The 19,701-nt window shown below is 45.2% G+C and overlaps 1 protein-coding gene across 2 annotated transcripts in view; it reads left to right on the top strand.

Moving 5' to 3' along the window:
• Nucleotides 1–19,701, top strand: part of plxnb1b (plexin b1b) — a 115,227-nt gene that overhangs the window by 27,821 nt on the left and 67,705 nt on the right. The window contains exon 3 of one of the 2 annotated variants that reach the window (XM_030051358.1): nt 6,188–6,276. The exons of the other annotated variant lie outside the window; for it this stretch is intronic. The gene's annotated coding sequence lies outside the window, so the exon portion shown is untranslated. The remainder of the gene's footprint in view (nt 1–6,187; nt 6,277–19,701) is intronic. 2 annotated transcript variants of the gene reach the window in all.

The following is a 19,701-nucleotide window of genomic DNA, read 5'->3' as shown; positions in this document are numbered from 1 at the left end:
GTCAGTGCTGTGTATTACTTGCTGCAGCTTTGGTGTCGTTCACCTGAAAGTATCCTGAAGCCCTTTGTTGACAATATTTTTGATTATTATCAGCATTATCCCTTTAATCACTGTCGTGGTGCTGGTGCTTTTTTTATTCTTCTAAGAAGTGACCTGCGTTCAGCTGGCTTCAGAGCTGAGCAAAGGGCTTTTGTGCTCTTTCTTTACAAAAAAAAGGCAACTTGTTTAGGATTTGGTCCATAGTTTTCACCTTCTCTAATTTTCTCGCGCACTCCCAATTTCCTTTGTAAACTTTGCAAAATGTTTTGGATTTCCCTGCTGCAACATATCGCGAGTAAAGCGTTGCTGTCTTCAATGGACTGTGAGCTTTGTTGTTGCCGCTGCTGGTTATTTTGGAAAAAAAAAGTGTCAGTTCAACTGTAGTGTTTTATGATGTGGCACCGGCCCCAGTGGAGAAAGGCTGTGTAAGAACCAGACTGTGTGTTTGTTGGTTCATTGGATGATGTGATTATTTGATGGTTTGTGTACCACCCTTTTAGAGTTACAACATGCACGGTTTAGGTCGCTCGGAGCTCTAAGTGCCCTGCGCAAGCCCGTGCTTTAAAACAATTTGCCTGAATTCTGTAAAGTATTCCAGCAGATTTACCCCTAAATCTGACCCGGAGGCCGACAATGTAAAAGGAAGAGTGGAGGCACAGCGACAGTCTTGCTTGTTTATGGAAACAATGAGTGTGGCAATGATTTATTTGTGCTGACATACACTTAGCACCTTTGAAATTCCCTGAAAATAAAATTTAATTAGTTTATAACCTTAACACTTGTTTTTTTTGTTTTTTTTTTTCCAGTCCTGGTTTAGATCCATTTGAGCCAAACTGCAAAGTATCTCTTAACACTCAGGTGTTGGCTGGCGGTAACGTCAGTGCTCGTCTCAGCTGATGAATACTGCCGTTCATGTTCCCAGTGGAAATGTCTCACATTTTCAGGTGCGGACGCGACGGGGTGTGGTGTTGTCGTACTAACGCGCCCTGCCTCTCTCTGGTTTGGGCTCACGACAACGTTTTGCTGCTGACCTTGGCCTCGTACCTCTGAAGTTATGATGGTTGAGTGCACTGAATAATAGGAAATATTTCCATCAAGATCCTCCAAAAGAGAGTGACTCAGACCTGAGGAGAGGCTCTCTCAAGAAATCTGTTTTCCTCACACCACACCAGCCCAAAAAGCTTACGACTGAAGCAATCATCCCACGAGTGATTTGCATGGAAAGATTTGTTTACAGCACAATCTGTTTAGCACTTAGAACTCAAACCAAGATATACTACTAATATTTCCCTCAAGAGGTATGTAATCATGTCTTGTAATTGCATTCAATCAGAATAGAATCCATTATCGCTCGGCTGTGTGTATGTCAGAAGGATGTGGTCATCTCAGAAAGTGGCTGCTAATCGTAAATCTGTTCCCCGTGGGGCTGTAACACCGTGGCAGAGCCATTTGTTTCCTGGATGTCAGTGTGCCTAATTACAAAGAGGCTGGCGTTATAAAAGCAGCGCCGTGCTTCAGCTTGTCACAGAGACGCCGTTTGGGCCAGGTATCTCTGCTGAGAAAAACTCACTTGGCTCATATGTTAATCTCACCGCAGCCCTCGCCTGAAGCCCTCTCAGCAGTGGGCTCATTATTGCTGGCATAAACCTGCAAGCTAATTTTTATTTATTTTTTTTTTTTTGTAGATCATTTCCTTTGTCTGTCTCTCTGTGATGGTGCATGAAAGCGTTAACATACCAGTGATGTAATGCCAAACCTCATTGGCCTCGCTTATCTCGGCGCCCTCTCTCTCTCTCTCTCTCTCTCAGTGAGGCAAGGTGACTTTCCTCGAGTGAGGCAGCAGGAAAACACTCACAGAAAGCAGAGCGACATAATCAAATCATGTCATTCGGTCCTCCTCCTCCTCCTCTTCCTCTTTTGACTACATTTTTCGTCTCAGGAGCCGCGTGAACTGCGCCTGAACTTAATATGACCGTCAGGACTGAGTCAGGCGACTCACTCGACTTACAGTGATTGTGTCCTGCTTTTTTTTTTTTTTTTCTTTTTCCCCTTTACCGTCACAGTCACCTACATTCATCTTTGGCTTCCCGGAGTTCCAGAGAAAGACCCGGAATCTCAATCACCCATCGAGCATTTCCATGACTTTCACTCACCGGCTCCAGCGTTTCCGAAGCTTGAACTTTTTTCTCCATTTAGCTCCAAATTACTGCCCTCCTCCTCCTCCTCCTCTTCCTCCTCCACAAAGATTGTAGCCACTGGAAGAGATGAGCGCTTATACTGGGTGTTGCACTGCCTTTGATGTTGAAAATCCCTCACTGTCAAAAGTGGTGGACTTGGAAAAGGAAAAAAAAAAAAAAAAAAAGGGGGCCATCTCCCGTCTATCACAGGTTTGCCTGCCACATTTTTGGCCAGCGCTGAAAGAAAAATGATGAAACTGGCAGATTTAGACGGGAGGAAGAGCTGTGTGACTGGGAGTGTTTTTTTGTTGTTGACATCTTTAATCTGCTTTCGAACTCCATGCCATCACATACATTATAACCCCCAAAACCACAAGTAATTACCCTCCGAACATCAAACAGGAACTTTTACTTTGAATCTATGTATAGAAATATGATCCGCCACCCAGGCGACTTTGTGTGGATGCAAATTTGTCCGTTCTCCCTGGAGTAGAAGAAGAACACAATAACAACAAGAAAAGACCAAGAAAACTACTGCATAAAATATGATGGTGCAATCTAGATTCATTCCTAATTGGGTGTTTCTCCCCCAACTGGGCCATGGCCTGGATCGCGGTTTGTTTTTTGTTATTCAAATGTATTAAAATGAGCGAACGCGCCAACCGGGCTTCTGTTCCACTGTGGTTTTTTTGTTTGGTTTTGATTATTTGCTTGTTCGTTGCTTAGCCTGGGTGTCGGCGTATCAGATGAGCGCGGGGTTTGCCGTCCGTTAAAAGATGAAATATTTGTTAACCATTTGTCTGAAACGGGCCGTTAAATGGTGATGTGTTTTAATTCAAATGCTTTGATGTCTCCCAACACCCCCCCCCCCCCCCCCCTCCCTCTTTTACAGTTAAGTTGGTTTGATTGGATTTCCAAGGGATGTGATGAAAGGAGTCAAACAAGATTTTTCTTACCAGGAAGGGTGTTCTTTGTCTGTTTTTTTTTTTTCTCTGTTTTTCATTGATTCCCATCCTCCACCTTGCCCCGTGCGCTCACCTCTCTCCTTCTCATCAACCAGCCTTTCTCTGCTTCTCCTCCCCCTCTCCATCCATCCAAGACCAAGTAAATTAATATACATAGTGAGAAACAGGAAAGACGGACACAGTGAGAGAGAGAGAGAGAAAATACCAAAGCAAAATGAGATGGAGAGGGATGCCGGGAGCTAATACTGTTGGGTGGTGGGGGGGTTGACAGGGAGATGGATGGAGCAAAGGCTGCTGGGATTGGATGATGAGATGGAGGAGGAGAAGAAAAGATTGAAGGAGACAATAGAAAGATTAGGGATGGAGGCCAGATGATACCCAGAGGTACAGTTAAACACACATGAGACTAATCAATAAGGTTTTCTGGTCCCCAAGTAGGCGGTCTGACCCCCTGAGACGCACACACACACACACACACACACACACACACACACACAGAAAACCTTCCTTGTAAAAGCATGCATGCCTCGGGGGATGACATGACAACACAACCCATTTGCACCCTCCCCTCACCCCATCACACACACTCACACACACACACACATACGCACACTTGCTCGCACACCTTCACCACCAATCTCCAGGGGTCTTGGGAGCTGACAAATTGGTATCCCATCCCCACTGTTCCCTCCAATTAGGCCTTTACCAGAGAAAGCCGGGCACTGAAACGCTGGATTCTGACCAAGACAGCCGATGTCTGTAAACGCCTCGCTGAACCGGCCGCGGAGACAAATTTCAGCCTGTTTGTACGGACAAAAAGACACATTCGAGGAAAAGGAAAAGTGTAAAATCGGCCTCTGTGTTGTGAACAGGCTCACTGGCTGACCTAGTTTTAACTCTTCATGCACCACCGTTGCTATTGCTATGGACTGAATCACAATGTTTTTTTTTACTTACCATAACTTTCAGATTGAAATCCTCCACCTCCTGTGCATTTAAGTTCGACGGCACAGAGCAAACGGGGGTGAAAAAGGATTTACATTTTTCAGTTTTCCATCTCGGAGGAACAAATTTGCAAACCACAATCTAGCCTGACCGGTGCTAAATGGCTCTCTTGTTTGTTTGGCTTATCAGAGACACTAGCGAAACAATACAGAAACATAAAATGATCCCATCAGAAATGTTAGACCGTCTTGTTTAACTGCATATCTTTGAACGTTACGATTACGGCTAAATAACATCTCTCAAGCCTCCATAATTCAATAGTTTTTCTACCCGGAAGTGGCTGTTGTTGTTGGTCTGTTGGTCTTTAATATCAAATGACTTGTGTTGTGTTCCCTCGTTGGAAAGCACCTCCTTTTCATTTTCTGGTTCGTTGCTTGTAATGTAATACGATCGGCTTCTAAATTCCCAGATTCCGCGGCCACCGACGTTATGGTTTTGTTCTCTGAGTTTTTGTCACCGCTGTTTCCAGTTTCCTTCATTCCTTTGTGGTGTGGAAGCAAAATAAACTTAAAGAAGTACATTCAAAGTTGAAGTGATGGGATGATATGTGCATCTCATGATACAACTCATCGCCTGATATGTTCACGAGTCAGTACAAGCAACAGCAAGTGCAATGTGATAGATAAAAGATCAATAACGAGAAAGTGACTGCAAAATGATGTTTCATTGCTGAGCAGCGTCAAATCTTTCTATAAATGTCTTGCTATAATGTTAATAGTTATTACAAAGTGCAAATAATAACATCTTAATGAAGCTGTGAAATTGTGATGAGCAGTTATTACAGCAGGAAGCCATGGTAGTTTGATATTATTTCATTTTTGCTATACCATATATTCATAGGGATCTTTACTATGTTTCTGCGTTGAGTAAGTGGACTTTCATGTAAATGTCCCACTGCCTTCCAGCCAGAGGATGTTTCTCAAGGGTTAAAACTGAGATAATAGGGGTTTTGAAAGTCGCTTAGAGGGGTGGAGTGGGAATACCTTTAATGGCAGCTGATTTGCAAGGCAGATTTGGCTTCGGAATGTTCTCCCCCAAGTTACAGCGGAGCTTGATGTAGTTGAAGAGCTTGGAGAACAGGCCCGACCAGAGAGGCTTGACTGTGCTGAAGAAAAATTAATGAAGACACTTGGGAATCGATCAGCACAGGGGCAGTTTTGTATGTGTGTTTGTGCTTGCATGTCGGTTGGATGTTGTTATGAGCGGTCTGTCGTGTGTGTGTCTCTGTGTTTGTGTGTGTGTGTGTGTAGAGTGTGTAATTACTGGTCTCTAGCGTACTGCCAGGTTGTGCATCTGTTACCTGACTCCTTCAAAGCCCCCACAGATCCAAGGGGGACCGGCGAGTTGCAGCCTGTGAAGCCAAATACACTTTTATCCTCACCTGCTGCTTAGCTACTTGTGTAAATAACGCCTTCAGAACACGCTGGGAAGCACATACACATAAATATCACGTTAAAACTCGGCTTCACAGCAGCATATGGAAGCTGAAACTAGTTCCCAACTGCTGAAAATAGCCTCTTGTAAACAAAAACACTGGAAAAAAAAAGATTGGGAGTTCAGATTTCCATGAATTAACGGTTGTAATGCTATGTTGGTCTCATTTGTGTAGCATCCATCATGGTGATGCATGGTGCTGCAGCAGCCCGCCGCTGTAAGGCCGGCTCTATCTGAGGTAGCCAGCAGGGAGTGCAGAGTAATGACTAGTATTTAGGCTGCTGTCAGGCCCTACGCTGATAACAATGTGTGGGAGAGACTGCGGGAAATAGACTGTCAATCCCTCATCGTTGCTCCTGTAACCCCCCCTCTACACACCACACACAAATAGACACGGTGTAGGAAAAAGTGCGGGGGAGTTGGTGTGGAGCTTAAAGGCGCAGTCCAAATATTTTGCCGTGGGATCCACACAATGCAGAAATTCATTGTGGTGTTGAACTTGAACCCCATCGACACAGCGAAGTGTTACTTTGAGAAACCACAGCGCTCCTATTTTGGTTTTCGCAGATTTGGGCTCCAGTTTCAAACGTCCTCCCGGCCGCAGTGATCCACATTCTGCTGAGTCTGGAGAACAGCTGCAATCCTAGAGCGCCGAGGTACGGTGGCCCCGAGAGCTCAGCGCACTGCAGCTGAGGAAAACACACACGCACACACACACACACACACATCGACGAAACACAAGCAAGTGGAAGAAAACATGATCAGTTTGACAACACATGCGCTGCATTTAGAAAGTATGCTGCAAATTCAGACAGAAATACGCAGAATTTAGAAAACATGCTGCAGTCACACCAAATGACAGTGGAAGAGTTTCTAGGGGACACTTAGAGCGTTTTTCCACTATAGTGCCGTGCCGTGCCATGAAATTGGTTCCGGGAACCAACTGTGAAAGATTTCAGCCCGGTTTGACATCTGGTGCTGGCCCGATGAGAATGGGGCTGCGGAGGCGGGTCTAAATATGATCTCCTTTGTGATTGGTCCGTTAGAATGTCAGTTAACCAGGCTGCTACAAACTGAGTACGTTTACATGCACACCATATTCCGGTTCGGCTCAATATTCCGGTTAAGGTAACTGCGCCGCGGCAACTGGAATATTCCGTTTACATGTTACTTGGCATGCCCCCGTGTTTCGGCGTATTCCACTCTCTGACGTAATGCGACACTCAGCCGCGGGGGGCAGCAGTACGCGTATAGGCGTCTGGTCTGCCAGAAAAACAGACGAAGAAGTCTTCTTCCTCGTCTTCTTCTTCTTTTTCTTCTTCTTTCTGTCGCTATTTCTATGTTTTTCCCTCCCATCGATATACTCCGTGATATTTCAGTCTTTCATTAGCTGAAGGCGGACTGCAGTCTCCTGGCTCTTGCTGCTGTTCGCCCTGCCGTTTTCCCCGCTTGCAGGTAACCATAGCAACAAAGACGCCACAGAAGTCCTTGTGAGTCGAGCATGCGCAGTCGTGACTGAATATTCCGGTTCGGGGAGTTTTCCGACTAAGGTGTTTACATGCCTCAATATTCCGGTTGGAACAGGAATATTCCAGGGGGCTTATTCGGAATTCTCTCCAACCGGAATATGACCTTAATCGGGTTCGGTGTGTGTTTACATGACACGTGGCGCAACCGGAATATTCGCAATATTCCGGTTAATACAGGAATAAGGTCTGCATGTAACCGTGCTCACTGACAAGTGTCAACCATTAAACCTTCAGCCAGTGGGATATTATCGGTCGGCGTCAGGCGGGTCGGCCGCGGCGCCGGGTCGGCGTCAGGCACCGCTTGACGTATTTTTCCATACCTCCTTGGTCGGCGTCAGGCGGTCGGCCAACCGGGTCGCGGCCGGCCCGCCTGACGCCGACCGGTGGCTTTTTTTATTCAAACAAGATTTTGTCCATTAAAAAAAAAAGTTGCAAAAAGCTAATGTAGGCTAACAACTGACAGCTCCTCTTGTTACTATAACAACTCCATGGCAACAAGAGCGCCTCTCTAATTCTATGACGCCGAGCGCTGGTACCATAAGCACTTGCTCTTTATAGTGGAAATGAGCTATTAGAAGTGATGGACAAGTCCGGCCTGTTCACGTTGGCTGTTGGGCGAGCCACAGAGGAAAGCCTGCTGGTGGTTTCTCCACACTTAATGAATAAATTTACAGGACTGTCTCCCCAAAAACATCTTCCTTCCAGACCTCCTCGTTTCGAAGATTGCTGTATTATTTCGAGACGCTCAATTCAAACTCCATCAAAGTCGTAGCTGACACCCCTTACAGGCGGCTGGGAAATCTGGTGTCAGGTGATGGAAAGGTGACAGTGGCACCTTGAGTTTAAATGTCACTTTTTTTACATTGTCCCTCCCAGCATGAAGGCAGCGTGACTCACACACTGTGTACATCGGACTGTAACTTTAAGACCGCAGACAGATCCCCCTCCTGCCATTGTAGACAGGAGCAAACAGAGATGTGTTTGTTGATAGTCTATGACCATGAGTCAGGGTGTGGCTGTGTACAGAGGCTTGAGGTCTATTGTTGTCTGTGTGTGTTTTTTAGGCCATGCACACACACACACACACACACACACACACACACAGACACACACACAAATCTTCCCAGTGATTATCCAGTAGCAAAGTGGAGGAGTGGAGCTGTGTGTTAAATTGAGTGTGTTTATTTCTGTACTGGTAGATGCAGTTGCAAGGTATACATGGGGTGATACAGTATACTGTGGGAAAGTGTGTGTGTGTGTGTGTGTGTGTGTGTGTGTGTGTCAGCCCTTTGTATTGATCTGCCAGTGAGGGTTAACAAGAAGCTCATGTGTGACTGCTGCTCATATCAAGTTGTGTGTGTGTGTGTGTGTGTGTGTGTGTGTGTGTGTGTGTGTGTATGAGTGTTTGAATATGTCTGCCTGACAGTCAGTGCACAAGTGAGTTTGCATGTACTGTGAGTGTGTGTGTGTGTGCGTGTGTATGCATGTGTCAGAAGATGGTTATGCGGTTGTTGGAACACACACACACACACACACACACACACACACACTCACTCCCTCTATTTGCTACCAGCAGGAGTCTGATGGGTAGCAGGGCGGGGGCCTATTGTGTTTAAAATGGAGCTGTCCAGCCCTTGTATTGGAACAGAAGGGACGAGAGAAGCTCAACTCGCGACCCTGCCCTCCCCACTCCACCCATCCGCACACACACACACACACACACACACACACACACACACACACACACACACACAGCCTACTCCTCCTGCCACTGGGGGAGGAAGAGGTGGATGGAGGATGGGAAGGCTCCGCTGGTGCGTTTTTGATTATACCACAACCGTTGGAATAAGCCATAAATCATGACCTGTCCCAACCTCTCCTCCCTCCCTCCCCCCTCCTCCGCTGGCTTGGTTTGGACTGGTCCCACTGGGAGACGACGGGGGCAGGACCACACGGTTCACAGATGGAGGGGTGAGGAGCGGCGCTTCCCTGCAGGTTAAAGTTTATGAGACGAACATAATATGGATTTGCTCTCAACCACAGTGGAGAGAGAGAAGTGGCTGTGGGTTTTTCCCTCCCGGGGCTGGGAGGACGTGGACTGTCATAACACTGGGCTGGATGTGTGTGTGTGTGTGTGTTTCAGTGTGTGTCTGACTTGGCGCGCATGTGAGAGCAGACAGACAGGCAGGCGTTTTTTATTTTGTGTTCACCGGCTGTGTGTGTGTGTGTGTGTGTGTGCATTGTGACCCTCCTCTGCTTATCAGTGCCCAGGCAGCTGTGTACCTGACGCTGTGTAATCTTATTGATCCAATTACTGACAGTGTTGAAGCAGACCTCAGACCCCGGAGCCTTGTCCTGTGACACAACACCACCTAACCTGGTGTCAGCGGGGCAGCGGGATGTGATGCTGCACGTTGGAACCGGCACGCCTACCCGCTCACTTCGTTATTTTGAATTTACCCCAAATAAAAATGAAAAAGACATGCTATAGAATCAAGACCTGGGACAACAGACCCTCCACTCCATTGCTTTTCATTGAACAATAACTGGAGAAGGACTGGTGTCAAGGTTCAGTGGCTTCTGCCTAAATTTTTATTGTTGTCTCTGAGCATTCAGTCCATTATGGGACACTAAAACTCTCCACTGACACCCAGACTAATTAAATAATCTCAGGCATTTTAGCTTGGTCAGCAGATCTTTGACTCAGGTTTGTAGCCCACACCGCACTGGAATAATTTTTTGAGTCAGACATCTAATGTGAAACATGACAAAAAACTTGGGATGCAACAAGCAATTTTTTCATTCCTTTTTTTTTTTTTTAATCAATAAATTAATCTGTAAAGTGTCACAAATAAGGGCAAATGCTATGTGTCAATGAAGTATTCATTTTATAATTACACAGATGGAGAAGTAAGCAAATCTTAGCATCTTAGGGGTCTTAATGAAGCTGGAATCAGAAAATATATGGGATTTTCTCTTGATAAATGACTAAAAGACAGCCGCTGATTTTCTGTTGATCAACTAATTTATTGGTAAATATATCGCTTTAGCACTAGGGCGTACATTTTTGATGAAAGGATAACACCGGTCCATATATCCGTCTGAGCAGGCGTGGCTCACCAGGACCGGAGCCAGCTCAAAATGTTAGGAACGAGCGATGCTTTGCTTTCAAAAAGAATATTTTTTTTTTTTTTTTTTTTGGGGAGGGGGGGTCATTTCAGCCAGTTGGCCACTGAATGAGTCCTGGCTGTGTACTGGCTGCTGTTTATGTACCTGTTTTCCTGCCTGCTGGCGAGATTAAAGCAGGCTGCTGTGTGCCTTCCAAGGTCGGGTCACACAGACCTTGTTTGGATGGGAACGATGCTTTGGGTGCAGTCTGAGCACAGGCGGTTGGTGCTGTTATCCCTTGCTTTCTCGTATAATGAGATGTGGTTGTGTGTGTGTGTGTGTGTGTGTGTGTGTGCACAAAGAGTGGTGGTTTGGTGACCCCTGAGCTGTCTGGAGCACAATGATGAATGAGACTGTTATAGTGGAAGTGTGAGACTTGACTGTGGAGTGCTATAGGGCCTGCTGTACACACACACACACACACACACACACACACACACACACACACACACACACACACACACACACACGCACACACACACTTACCGGCTCTCTCATATGAAATACGGATGCTGCTCCCTCTTTCCTCCTGGAACCAGTATCATTTGCAGGCCTGTACAGCATCATTATTCTCACATTGAATCCCAGCCGCCTCGTATGCACCGCTTCAATATTACATGCGTTTTTTCCAGTAAGCCTTTCCTCGCCTCGTGCCCGTCTAAAAATAATGTGGGCACCACTGGGCCTTTTTCAAATGAAAGCCTTGCAAACCCTGGAGCCTCTCCCTCGACGAAAGCGCGGGGAGCTTGTCTTTAAGCGGCCATCACGCAGCTGAACCAAGCCGCTGAACCGTGACTTAACTTCCACCCAGAACCCTCCACCAACCACCAGAAGCCAAACAATATCACCATGCAACAAGCTAGCAATGACAAGTGACGCTATTTTGTATATACACTCAGCCGCAGCTAAAAAAAAACCCAACTGTTCTGTGTGCCTTAGCGCTTGCTTGTGGGCTTCCCTGGGAAAATAATCCTCAAGCTTTTTTAGGTATAGATAAATCTTCCAGACCTTTTTCCAAGCTTTTACGTTCCCCATTGTCTTGTGTAAGAGAGATAATTTAAAGCCCCCTTCGTTTGGTTTCACCTTTAAAACTGTGCTGTGCGATGCAGGTTTTCCCAGCTGGAAGTGAGGCTGGAACTGGAAGTTAAATGTGCCCGGTGTGAGCATTCAGCTCAGGACGCCAGGAGCGGCTTCAAAGACGCTGCGCTATTTATGGTGGAGGAGTGAGGAGAGGCATGCAGGGGGGGGCTCGTGCATCTTTACTGCCAGGAGTCAAGATCTGAGGGGGAAGAGAGAGAGAGAAACGGGGCGTACAGAGGTGTGCCTGGTGTGAAAATCCTTATTCCAGACGCACAGATCTGTATTTTTTTTTTTTTTTTTCATTCATATTGTCCCACAATCCTCGTAAGTATGCATTCAGTGATTGATTGAGGAATTTTGCAAGTTAAAGGTGACACGGTTTACAAGCAAATACAAAGGAAAATGTGCGGGTCATGGGGCTGCTGGGTGCAGGCTCAGATGTAAAGCCAGAGCAATGAAAAAGTAAGAGGAAGACCGACAGAGCTTAGAGATTATAGGCGGTTTGGACTGATTTATTTGTTTTAGCGATATATCGGGTCCATATTGCCTTTTAGTGGCGTCTTCTCCCTCTGATATGAAAGAGGTTTTTGTGAAGCTCTTTTTAAAAAGATTTTTAATATTGGCTATTTTTTTTATTTGGCATATGCCTTTTCTCTTTGTTCATTTTGATCAATCAGACATTTCATCAAAAAGACATTTGCTGTAATAGTTTTCTTGGTTTATATTTGAACTTGCTTTGAACTATTTATAGAAGAGAGTAAAACCCTAAGAAGAAACTGATGGTCAAAATGACCTTAGAGGATAAATTGGGAGAAAATAATAAGAGGAGGCAGAGGAAGGGCCAGGCAGCTTCTTGACAGAGTGGAGGAATGAAAGAGTGAAAAAAGAGCAGATGGAGTGCGGTGATTTGAAGGATGGAGGTCAAAGGAGGAGGTGTAGCGCCCCCCCTCCCCCTCCATCCCTCTTCCTCTTCTACAACCTAATAATCTGACTGGCACTCGTGTCCTTCAGGACTTTATTGTAAACCTCTGGCTTGTAAAACAGGCCGAGGTGAGAGAAAAGACTTCGGAGGCGATGATCACACACACACGCTTGACTGTCAGCTGGGGCGTAAACAGCTTTTATGCAACGCCTCTGCAGGAATGTGCACAGCTCTTATCTCTCCTGCTTTTTTAAAAAAAAAACTTACACTCCCTTCACTGTGTCAGATCTGTCGAACCAGCATGCCTCGCTGTAGCTCCCTCATACGGACTGGTACACACAGGGTGGCCCAACCATCCAGCTTCAGGGTGGTCCACTCACTGTGGCACAGCGGGTTTGTTTTTGGAGATTACTCATATATTCAGACGGTGTTGTGGTTCTCAGGCGGTATTACGCGGTAAGGTAGCTCAGTGTGGTTGTCACACAGTGTTACGTTAGATTAGATGGAACCGTAACACTCCCAGTGGGAGAACCGAATAGTTGCAGCAACGCCGAGAAACATACAGACGAGAGTAGAGCAGAATTAGAGTACTGAAGATGACACGACAAGTCATTAAAGCCAGAGAATATTAATAACAGAAAAAGATAACTACACAACAAGAAACAGATGGGAGCAAACGGGAACTGGAGCTAGAGTCTGGGTTCTAGATGTTGTTTGCTTCACCCGACTTCAGGGGGAATGGGAACAGTTTCAGTGATGACAGAAAGTGACTGACATACCAGAAATAATAAATGCTTCTACTTTTACATTAATTTATTGAAGAACGCAGCTGCCAGCTCTTATCACCTGCCGCTTCAGTGAAGCATACTTGTTTGACGAATTGGCAATCAACCATGCAGCGATCCTATTGGTTCCTGTTCGTCCCGCATGTCAAACAGCAGGAACCAAAAAAATCAACTGGAGCTGGAAGCGGACCCTTGGCCAATGGGACATCCAGAGTCCCTGTATTTTGTGCTAAAATGTGTGGTAGTGATGCAGTGGGAATAAAATAGTGCAACAGATGATGATGCATCTTTGTGAACATATTTACAGGTTAGAAGCTAATGTGCATTACAATCTGCACATTATCAGTTATACAGATGGAAGTGGGCATACGAAACACATGCAGTGATGTGCAGTGTAGATGTGCAATATAATCTGCATAAAGCTTTAGTTATACATTAAAATTTATAACACAGAGATGTTTTTTTTTCTGTGAAGTTATCAATATTGGGCAGTTGAGGAATGGTGTGTGTGTGTGTGTGTGTGTGTCATACATGATCAACATTACACTTAGGAAACCCAAACCTCACCCTTCCACTTACCAAACCTTTTACTTATGATAGGCCTGGCCATTCACCAATCCTTCCCGGGCGCGCGCACACACACACACACACACACACACACACACACACACACACACACACACACACGCACACGCACACACACTCCTGGCAACTACATGTACACAACTATGCTGCCCTTGGAGGCATTTACTGAACATATGAGCTCCCAAAAGTGCTTCCAAATGCATCCACAGAGAGACACACAAATCTGCTCCCTCACACACACGTGCACACTCACATACACACATACACACACACACACACACGCTCGCTCTCTACCTTCCCCCAAGACATTTCCAGAAATATTGACTACATTTGCATGGCAGGCAGCTCATAAAAATGTTCCTTCTGAGCTCCATAAGAGGCTGCTGAGCGGTGGTTTCTCCCCCAGGAGGGAGCACGGAGGCTTGGATAGAGGAGGAACAGCTCCAGCCTGGTGACACACGCCTCCAGCAGGAATCCCTGGCATTTCACGGGCCCCCGGTGAAGAGAGGTGACGAGCCAGGAGAATAAATAGCGTTAGGGTCGACGTTTGTCCCCGTGTGCCTTCAGCGGACACTGGGGTTAGAGGCTGAATGAAGGCTGTCCTGCGAGCTGCAGAGGACACTAAACGGATGCATTTATGTTTTATGTTTTCACATTTCAAGCGACTTGGTTGATGTGTTGCTGTATTGTGACCAGTTGTGTGTGGGGGGGCCAGGGGGTCTGATTTTATCTAGTAACGGTCTGCAGCTACAAAAACCTCAACAAGCCAGTCATGTTTTTGCTGGTTAGGTATTAACTGTTACACCATTTAATTGTTTTGTTTACTTGAAACAGCAAGTGCTAATTAGACAGAGTTAATGAAAAACTAGTCGACAGTGACCGTGACGCCCCAGGTGATTGGTGCCAGTCACCCTGGGTGTATTTTTATTTCTTTATTTCTTTATTTTTTGGTGTGTATGTGTGTGATGTGTGGAGGCTTGGGGGCTTTTTTTGGCCCATAGGTGATGCTCTGGTGGGTTTAATTTTGTAGATCATGTGTAACAGTGTAAAAGCACATCATTCCCCAAAGGTTTATTAAATTTGACTTGGCAGATTATGAGATACTGCAGCAGAGGATTGGAGATCGCACGGGACAGACAGAGAGAGAAAGCCCAATCCGTAGTCCCTTCTCTGTTCTTTGACTGTAGGGGACAATAAACAGAAGATTAATTAAAAAAATAATAATAATAAAAAAATGATTAAGCTAAAAAATTTTAATAAAATGACTTGAGTTTAACCAGCCAAGAGTGGATGCAGCTGTGCAAAGTTTATGAGCTGTTTTTTCTGTAGTTTAAATGGCTGGAATCACCCTCTTGTCCATTTTGTCTTTGCCAGTAAGAACTACCGTTCATAAAACAAAATCACACCAGGAAGCACAGAAATCTGATGTTCTGTTGATGGCCGACGATCGTGAAAAATTCAGATGTGGCGACACACTTGTTGGTGTCCGAACGTCGGCGGAGTCTGGCGGCGTGCGGGTCGCGTCGCTCGCGGAGTGATAGATACGCATGGGAAGAGACTGTTATTCTTTTACAGATTTGTTCACAATTGTGGAGTTATTTCTGTTTGTTGGTTTAGCCCTCCGTCTGGTCTGATTGTTTAAGCTCCGACTTGGTGTTTGTCTTTGTTATCAACTCTTGGATCGACCCATGATCTGATTGACAGCCATGGGAAGTCCGGGGAGGCATTTAGGGTTTGGATCTTGTTCAGACTTTGGAAGTGTTGGCAGCGATGTTAAAATTCATTGTTGTTCTGACATTATATTTGGTAATCATCTCTCCCTTTTTTTTTTTTTTTTTTTTTTTTTTTTTTTTTAACCCCTCTCCAAAGTCTCATGCTCACTGGTAAAACCTCCCTGTGACGGCCCCAGCGGAGGCCCTCATACTGTTTTACAGCATCATTCTCACCTCTGGACGTTATGCAACAAGCTTGTTACCTTGGCTCCACAAGCAACACACACCCTAATGTTTTATTAAGGCAACACTATGGAAAAGCAGCATTAGCCGCATGGCAACACAAAGAGGCTCTTTGTATAGTGTTGTGTTTTACACACACATCATTCAGAAAGGCCCAGACAGCACAGCAGTCACACTAACATTTACCCTTCTCTCTCTCTCTGCACCACGCTTGTTATTGCCCAGACCGTCGCAGAAAGGAGCCTTTATGTGTGTGTGTGTGTGTGTGTGTGTGTGTGTGTGTATGTTTGGCTTTACCCATCTATGAGCATACTATCCATGGTTTGCAAAGTCACCTATACTGCTCTCCCTTCAAAACACTGCCTTTATATTATCCTCACGTTGCAACGGTTAGCACTTTACAGCTCCTCAGAAAAGACCACTGTGCTGCGGAAAAGAGGATTAGGCCGCTGCTTTCCAGAGAAAGAGCAAGAGAGGGAGTGTGTGTGTGTGTGTGTGTGTGTGTGTATGTGTGTGTGGGGGGGGGTGTGCTCGGGGGTGAGTTCCATGTCAGTCGGAAATGAATTTTCGGAACAGTTGTTCACTGTTTCAAAATGCCATTGTAAGTTAATCCGTCACCGTGCTCTCTCCTGCTCGCCTCCCCTGCTCTCAGTCAAATCCCAGCGTGTCCGTTTTGTCTTCATCATAAGAGCAAAGAAAAGCAAATTGTTTACAGTGTATTGTTTCTTTTTTTTTTTTTTTTTAATATTGTGAATGTAACCTAATTCGCCTTCGGCTCGCATTGTGTGCGGTGTAGTGGGAGCCCCCGGAGGCTTGCGTTGGCCATCCTACCTACGGTGAAACGAAACAGAAATAAATAGAGTGAATAATAATTCGTCAGGTTTGTTGAAAGCTATTTGACGGTAGGCACGCAGGCCGAGCGCGGAGGCACAGGGGAATAAATATTAACCAGCGCTGCCCAGTTAGTGGAGCGAGAGGGCATGGGCGTGAATGATCCATCTCTCGAGACGTCATTGGTTCCATAACGTGTGTGTGTGTGTGTGTGTGTGTGTGTGTTCCGTGCTCCATGCACCATTTCCGTTTGACTTCAGATGAGTCAGTTAAAGAACACAAATGAAATCACTGGGAGCCTTACTTGGAGTGTGTGTGTGTGTATGTGTGTGTGTGTGTATTTCAAATCTCTGGGGGGTACATAGTAGTACGATATAGCGATAATAATGTCTGGAAATGTCAAAGGTCAACGGTTAAACTTTAACTTCACACTTTTCAACACACACAGTTAAGTTTGTCAGGCGTGGAGACGGAAGGGCCTGAATCCCAATGAATTTCTAAAGGAGTTTTTATGAGAGCATCCCAGCGCTGAGCGGAAAGTTAAAGGAAGACAAAATCCCCTTTCTCTGACCTAACCAGACTGAGACAAGACGTTTGATACCATTTTCATCGCTGTACATCCACTGGTTTATCTCCTATGGATAGCATTTCATGTTAGCTTAGCATAAAGACATGAAATCTATGGGAGTCATTAGCCTATCTCAACGACGTACAGAGGTGAAAATGGTAGTAAACATTTTGTCTCAGTCTCGGTACGTTGGAAAAAGGGTATTGGGATGGCGAAAATGGAAAATTTTCTTGGTCGACCACCGGGCCTCATTAATCGGTTTATTTCAGTTAACCGAGAATATTATTTTACTGTCTGTAAACCATAAAAGAATAACCGCAACAAATAGAAGCTAGCAGCGCTAGCACCGGCGCCATTGTCTTGCCCCGGACGCATACCACTACGTCCGCGACAAACATAAGCTTGGCTCGTTTCTCCCGTAGATATCTATAATATCTATAATATAATTATAATATACTATAATATAATTATTGTCGATATCTATGGTTTCTCCGGTCTGTCTCTACCGAGCTGAGCTCTGTGTGTAATGACATCATCGAAACCCGGCAGAGCGTCCCGTCGCCATGTTTACCGTATTAAACTGTATGTAAGCGCAAGAGCAACTTCGCCGCCTTCAGGAACAGTTGGAATTTTTTGATCGATAAAACCTTACGGTAGTTACGGTATTCACAATCTGACATGCGCATTTCTGTCAGCGACGACACGTTCGGACTAGAGTGCCTGTAGAGAGAGAGTGGCGACCACAGGCGACAACTCCGTTCACTCCAACGGTTCCGTTTTTTCACAGCAATGGCGGCGTAAGGAGACCCTCTCTCTACAGGCACTCTAGTTCGGGCTTAAAGGGTTTTTAACCGACAAGATTATTCGGTTAAAGTTCAAACGGTCAACAACCAGTCAAACGGCCACCGGTTAGCATCCCTATTTCCATCCACCTATTTCTATTCGCATTTTCAGAAATTGCGAAAAAAAAAAAAAAAACTTGGATGGAAACGCCAGGAATTCGAAAAACGGCCGAAAATTCGCAAAAAAGTTTTTACGCTTGGAGGGGGTGGATTTCTCAGCGTATCGATAAAAGAAAATGCGACTTTTTGCTGTGGAAACAGGTTTTGCGAATAAACGATGACTGGACCGGACACCACGTCACACTTCTACGCTACAGTCTTATTATTAGTTATTGTTATTATTATTATTATTAGTCTCTTATTCCTTATTTAGGATGGTTCGGCACGAAGTTAGCGCTGCCAAAATAGTAAGCAGACTTCTCCCAAGAGCCGACAAGTTCAGCAGGAATCTGTCCCTGATCAGCTGTTGAGTGTCAGCTGAGTGTTTGTTGTTGTTCAGTCGACACACAGACGCTATCTTATGACGTCATCTCACGGCGCACTCTCCTCTCAATAATCGCAAAACAAAACTAATGGAAACAGGCATAAATTCTCATTTTCTTTTGCGCATTTTGACAAAATTCGCTCAAAAATTTCGATAGATTTGGATGGAAACCAACCTACTGTCAACATGCCCTTCTCTTTGTACCGCTCAACGAAAAATTTCCAGCTCTCCGCAGACTGCAGCAGCTCCCATCTTCGCTTTGTCCGTCATACGTCCATCTGTCGGTCGGCGGCTGGCTGCTGTCCCTCTCCCACTACTTATTCTAATAATAGCTTGTTTTTGTGCTGTGATCTTGTCAGTCATGGTGATTCTGCTCCGAGAGAGTCAAAATATTTGTTTTTCCTCCCGTCGCTGCCCCCCCACCAACGCCGGCTCCCAGTTTAAATGCAGAACAGCTGGACCGCTGCTCTCTCAGTCTCTCCAGTCATCGCTGTCCATCTTATTCTTTTTTGCATTTTTTTTTTTTGGGTCTGTCACTCATCCACAAATCCTTTTCAAATGTTTATGTTTCTCTAAGTGCGGCCTGTCTTGATGTGGTTTGTTAAAGGTCCATTTCAACATACTGCATCTGCAAGCAAAAGCTTTAATCGAATCCAGTCTAAGATAAGGGAAAGTCCCTGCATCCAATATTAAAGAAATGTAAATATAAACAATTTGTCCCTGCATCTGATATTATTTACCACCAAAACATGCAAACCTGCTTTTAGAGTAACAGAATGTCTGGGGAGATGTTTGAACAATTATCCCCTGTTTTGACATTTTTTGTTTCTTTTTTCTTTGCTTTGCTTTTCTTTACTTTTCTTTCCCTTTTTTGTTTGTTTTAGACTTAGCTCCCAAATATTTCCCTGCCACCCTTTGCTTGATCTTTGCTCTCCACTAAATGATTAAGAACTCTGAGATCGGGTTTACACTCGGGTTAAGTTCTGGAAAGTTCCCACACCTTGCTGCAGCCGGCTGACACCCGCTGATGAGACGGCGCCGAGGGGCGAAGCCTCCAGTCTTGTGTCTGCTGACAGCTTTTTGTGTCTTGCTCCTTAAATATTAATGCCTCGGTGACATGCTGTATACTGAATGATAAAAGGAGATTCTGAGGTTTCCAGAGGCACGAGTCAGTGGATGCTACCTGAAACAGACTCCCGACGGGGAAGAAAGACTATGTTTTTTAAAATATATTTTTGCATCTGCAGGCATAATGAAATATTTCCAGTTGCTGAAAGGTATGGATAAAGATGCCGTTACGACAAACAGACAACTTCCTGGCTCTGAGCACAT

The sequence above is a fragment of the Myripristis murdjan genome, chromosome 5, assembly GCF_902150065.1.
Source record: "Myripristis murdjan chromosome 5, fMyrMur1.1, whole genome shotgun sequence".
In the NCBI taxonomy this organism is placed as follows: Eukaryota; Metazoa; Chordata; class Actinopteri; order Holocentriformes; family Holocentridae; genus Myripristis; species Myripristis murdjan.
This window is presented reverse-complemented; position numbering and strand designations above follow the sequence as displayed.